Below are 6,598 nucleotides of genomic sequence, written 5' to 3' on the forward strand. Positions count from 1 at the left end.
TGATTTCTTTATGCCTACGCAAAAACAAACGTATAATTATTTTCTTGGTTTCTTTCATAGCATATTTTATGTCTTTTATGCCTGCGTTTGAGACCTATTTTGCGCTCAGTAACACTTCATAGTTAATCCGCTTTTCTTTTGTGTGTGTGTGTGTGTGTGTGTGTGTGTGTGTGTGTGAATATAAGACTGAATTTCTATTAAGTGTTTTTTTTTACCAGTCTAGCTTCTTAGACAGGAAGACGACTGATACTTGGGCATTTGATCTAACGAAGTTTACGCCTTTCAAGTTTACATTAAAATTTGTGTATTATATTCTTTCTCTAATGACGCATTATGTAGATTGCAACCCTTTGGCTTTGTAGTAATCAAAAAGGTTTTTTTTTTTATTTTGGTACCATTGTAATATATTCTATTATTCAATGGTTATAAGCAAATCACATTATGTTCATTTTATGGGTTTTTTATAGGTATATCCATCCATTCTATAAATTGCGTGCACTTTGTTTATATAGTTGGTATTTTTACCTCATGTTACATCAATAGTATCCGTGTGGGTAAGTTTGTTCTTGTATTGTCTCACAAAGTTAGGTTTGTCTTGTCTCCAAAATGATTTTACATCTATTTGGACACATCTTTTAAATCTATCCGCCTCTTCAGTCTTCCTTACAATAAAGACGCGTTCACTGTGTCTAATATATAGAAAGTGGTTTTGCATAAGAATACTATTAGGATGTTGTGATGGAGATTCCGAAAGTTAAAGGCTCTTCCTTTTGTTCATCCTTCTTTGGAGAGAAATAGAAAATAAAAGAAAAGCGGAAAACGACGAAAGAAATGGAGACTTGAGTATGCATGTCACTTATAAGTTGGAAATTATTTTCCAAATAATCATTAACTTATACTCGTGTATCCATTTCTTTCTTCCTCTTCTGTCTTTTTTCTTCCTTTTGTTTTCTTTCTTCCGATGAAGGATCAACACTCAAAAATGTCAGATGTTTGTTTTCCTTCCATAGGGAAATATAGCAACTTTTCAATTCTGTTATTTCTTTGTAAGCATTGTTTTAAGACATGCATGCATGTACACTTATATTTTTCAGACATCATCTTGTGGTGAACCTAGACACTGTTTCGAAACTTACCTTACTCAAGTGACTTTCAGTTCACTTAATCGATCTTAAGTAAACTCTGCTTCCTCAGCAGTTAACTTGAATTCAAACAGATATGTTTAACTCTTACATTGAATACTCCTGTATCAATTCTATTAGCGCATGAACACAACTCAGCATTTTGAAGATATTTTTCTCTTAACAAAGAATAGAGTCCAAAACGATATTTCGTTCGTTTCATTTGGTTTGATTATGTTAAAATAATAACAGCAAAAAGTTTAGTTGTGCTTACAACTGTCTTGTTCGTTGGTGTTAGATGTACATACTAATAGAGAGCTGTCTTGCCTAAGGAACTAGCACAGTGCAGTTCTCTTTCAGAGTCTTGATCTCTTGGTGGATTGCATAATGCCCTTTAAAACTTTGTAAGTGTATGTGTGTGTGTGTGTTTGTGTGTGTGTGAGTGTGTTCGCGTGCGTGCGTGCACATGCGTGCATGTACTTCTGTTGGTTTCAATTATCCGATGCTGAAATCTCCAAAGTTCATGTGAGTTATATCGATTTTAATGGCCGCCATTTATACTCCCGTCGGAGTAACTGTTCAAATTATATCCAAAGTTAATAGTTGTAATGTCATTTAGATATACGTGTGTGTGTCTATAAGTTTGAGATCTGTGTAATATTTAAAAACGTCTTTGCTATCCTTGATTTGTAAATGTCTCCGTCGTAACAATTTATCACTGACGTCGATTAAGTGTACAACTCGTTCTTAAATAACGATTTGTAAAAACAAAACATAACCGGAATATTATTTTTAGACAACAAAACTCGTCATCTGTTCCATTATTTAGCCTAGATGTATTTGGTCTGTCATTTGTGATGATGTATTCATTTATCGACACCGAAAAAGCGTAAGGCAAAGTTGATCTCTAAGGGATTTGAAATAAAAAAATCTCTAATGCTGTTTTCACATGCATAATAACTGTTATGATGTATTCTCCATCAAGAGCTCGGAGAACCGGTACGAATACCAGAAGGCACTTTCGCCGATTCTTTAATGACTGTGCCTCTTGGCCGCTTGTGTATTAACAACTAAATTCTACGTAATGTCAGTTTGATTTTCGAGTTACCATTCTTCCGCAATTATTCCTATGAGGAAACACTTGGTGATAAAGATTGCAACAATTCAGCGCTTTAGTCATTGCATAAATGATGTTTTAGGGGTTCGGCAAACTTTGACACAGTCAGCTGAAGAAATTACTTAATAGATAAATACACGTGTGTCATACTTCTTACCGACATGAGATATAAAACATATAACATTATGATTTGCTATTATCACCGTATCAGACTCGATCGTGCAGATCTGTGATCAAATAAATTCCATCTGAGCATTACACCTTATTTTCAGAGAAATTGTCATGGACGACATTATTTAGCGTCTCCTTTTATTTCTAAAATGGTAAGCATGGGTTTTTAAGTGAATTTGGTTCCTGCTTCTAGATATTCAAACGTCTATGCGCGGACTCTTTCCCTGGTTCGTCATAGCCCCCCCCCCCTTTTTTTTTTCTTTTTTCATTAGGTATGTCAAGTCAGTAGTCTCACATGCTATCGTGCTTCGATTCTTCCCAATTACATTAACGGTAATGAACATGTTCAGTTTCATTTTCTAAATGAGTAAGAAGTGAATCCCAGAAGTAATTCTTCTCTTTGTATACGTAATCGAAAAACAGAGAAGCAGAACAAGTTGTTTATGGCAAAGAATTGAAATTGATTGTAGATTTGATTAGCTGGGAACCTTATTTCGTAATACTCACGAAGCATCTAAACTAAATTTATCTACGCAGATAACTGGTCTCTACTGGCGTATGGGATAGCTTCTGTGATGTTATGTCGCTTATGCATTTCACAAGACCTATAATCAAAATAGCTATGACAACTTAAAGTTGGGCACAAAGTCTGTGTTTTTATGGGAAATAAATCGGGAAAGCGATACTCATGCTTAGCTACCAAATGCATTTGTAGCAGAAATGCAATACAATATTTCCAATAGGTGTGGCAGCTACTTCATTATCATAGGTTTTCGAAAGCTTACTCAATGCCAAGAAATATATGACTATAACCTTTGTTCATAATCTTAAGGTCAAAATCACACTCCTAAATCGAGATACGTATCCTCAACTAAGTCATCAACTGCTTAAACACGTTTTATTATGTAATGTTTAAGAGTTTTCATTATATAGGAAGATCCTTTCTTATTAACTTTATGCGATACAGCTTCAATATTATATTTTAAGCTAAGGCGACGAACTGACAGAATCGTTAGCACGCCGGGCAAAATGTTTAACGGCATTTTGTCCGTCTTCACGTTCTGAGTTGAAATTCCACCGAGGTCGAATTTGCCATTCATCCTATCGGAATCGATAACATAAGTACAAGTTGAGTACTGGGGTTGGTATAATCGGCTTACACCTTCCTCCGAAATTTCTGGCCTTGTGCCCATATTTAAAACCAATATTATACGTTAAGCTATATGCATAAGTATATTGCGGAAATTTTATTACAAACGTATCTCGTTACATACAGGATCTGTTCAGTTAACGAACAAGATATTTAATGGCATGTGAACTCAATTAAAATGGGATGAATGCTATGGATGTTTTCTATTCTTGCATAAAAATGAATAAAAGTAAAACGATCTACAGGAAATACACATACGAAAAAGAGTGTTATACTTCATGTAGAACATTCAATTTAAGCATGGTTCATAAATGAATAGCTGTTCTTGTTCCTGCACAGGGTGATTGCTCTATCAAATATATAATCAAACGCGTTCCAGTCACAGTCATACGTCTTTTTTTTTATTATTTCTCTGACTATACTGTGAAAATGATTTTGTCTGTTTGATAAAGGTAATGGTATTTGATTCGAAGATTTGGTTGCTACTTTTACCAAATCGAACGACCATATAGGACTTTCTCTATTAAGTCATGAGGTGATTTACATTGGATGCATATATGCTCTAGTTATTAAGTTTGCTTCGCAATCATGTATCGGGCTCGATTTCACTGCGTTGCATTTGAATATTTTCCGCTTTTAGCTTGCTTTTAGTTGCCTCAAACATTATGAGAAATATTGGAAAGGCAGAAACTGTGAAGCCCGTCTGGCGAAGCGTGCCTGTAATTTAAAAATCCAACTGCATTGTTATACAGTGTGTGACACTAATTATCCTGAGAATTACATTAAGGTTATAAGTGACAGTGGAATATTCAGCCAGCCACTCGTTAATTTAACCATTATGTAACTCACTTGATCAACGATCAAAAGAGTGAATACTCAATGTGAGTCCGATTCTAAATCATCATTATTAGATGGTTTACAGTTTGTTATGGTTCTCATGAAATCTTTAACTAGCATTTCTTTTGGCAGTTTTATATCAAATGAAAAGACGGTAATTTATTAACCATTACAGCAATACTTACTCTTACATCCAGGTGTAATGTTTAAGCATTCATTGAACAAAATACTTCAAGAAACAAATGTACAAAATCTCCTTTCTAGTGAGGACATGACTGCAAGCTTAATATTATGAAATTAAAGCGAATGTTTAGTCGGATTTTACCGTCAAGCATTACTTATTCTTAACGAATTCAGAAATGAAGAGATTAATTACATTATTTAAATTTGAAAAATACTTTCATGCGAATATGATTTGAGTATGTGTTACCAAAAACGAATTTGTCAATTCAACCAATCATATTGAACACTACAAAAATCGATTTTTTGTTATTTTTTTTGTCTCAGATATGATTTCTACATAAAACACTTAAGATTACAATGATTTCTAACATAGGCTTAATTTGGAGGCAAGTAAAATTGTCTTTCATACAATCAGAAATATATGCTCAATACACATGGGTCAACTGTTCAATATTCTCTTCTTAGCTAAAATATCTCTTATAATTACGTGGCTGAGTTTTCGAGTACAATATAATACATCACATTTTCGAGCATACATAATACGTCACATTTTCAAGAGATTAAAGCTATGCTGACGGCAAAATTTTTCTAAGGTGTACTATTTGCAAACGAAATAATTTAGTTATGAAATTTTAACTGAGATATTCTTGTAATGTTGGTAGGTTGACAGGGAAATGTAGACACTTGGGTTTGAAGATTGTGATCTGGAGATAATGATATAGCCAACGTCTTCTAATACCAGTTATATTCCATATATCAGAAAAAAGTTTCTCCTATCCCAAAGTATTATACCCAAAGTATTATACCCAAAGTTTAGTAACAGCTTCACGGAGAACAAATCAATCAAACATTTTGGCGGTGCCCGTACAAGCTAAATATACTCAAAGATTGCAGAATCATAATAACCAGTAAAGGAAGCAAGCTTGGCTAATATAACGGCACCACAATCACTTATATATTCATTTAGATGAAGTAGAATAACTAAAATACAGGTCGTCGTCGACTTGCGACCACAATTGGTTCCGTCTGACTGGTCGTAAGTAGATTTGATCGTCAGTCAGCCTATAGGTCTACATGGTTTTGTTTTATATTTTTACATTCTTAAGGTACATTCTCAGGTAAAAGTCACACAGCATTCTGTATTATACTATTATACAGGCGTTAATCAAAAATTTCGCCGTCTCAAGCAGTCGTCTTATAAACAAATACGAGATTGCCTCGATGTCTCCGCGACAGGATATTCATCCAACACTTGGAATAACCACAGTGGAGATCGATAACCAAACCTAGGGGAAGCGTTTGTTAGCTGACATCACCCGTAGACGGGTTGATATCTAAAAAATTAAACCCATTACATTTCAACTGGACTATTTGTTGTTGCCAGGAGCCTGGCGCGCCAATAGTCGTAAAGTCGATCGAAATCGGATAGGACGTAAGTTGATGACGATCTGTAGTACATGGTGGGCATATTTTTCGAAGTTTCTCGATAATTCTTGTTCGGAAAAAGCATGTACAACAAAGAAAATGCCCCCTGTTGCTACCAGAATTAACTAAAGGAGATTATTAGAAGATTATTTGTTGGGTGTATATATTCTAAAATGTGACAGCATGTGTGGTGACTAGAAAGTCAAGAAACAGCAAAATTAGTCGTTCTGCTAGATTTTTTTTTTCCTAATACAATTTCGACAAACATAAACAATACAATACTTTCGATTCTTCAGCCATTTGAAACGTCTTTGGAGTTAACATTCTGCTAACGTTTAAGAAAGAATGAGTGTAATCTCTCAGGTACGAGACCATTTTTTTTTTTTTTTTTTTGAAAATAGAATATTATTTAGTAGCGTGAATATACACTGACAAATTGAGCAGATACTAGGTGTTGAAGTGAGACCTGAGGAAATTACAAGTGCAAAACTTCATTTGCTGAATCGAAACATTTCGAGGACAATCACTACTATTTGAGCAGGGATCTCTCTCTCTATCTCCCTCTCTTCCTCTCTCTCTCTCTCTCTCTCTCTC

The sequence above is a fragment of the Octopus bimaculoides genome, chromosome 4 (genome assembly GCF_001194135.2).
Source record: "Octopus bimaculoides isolate UCB-OBI-ISO-001 chromosome 4, ASM119413v2, whole genome shotgun sequence".
NCBI classification, from domain to species: Eukaryota; Metazoa; Mollusca; class Cephalopoda; order Octopoda; family Octopodidae; genus Octopus; species Octopus bimaculoides.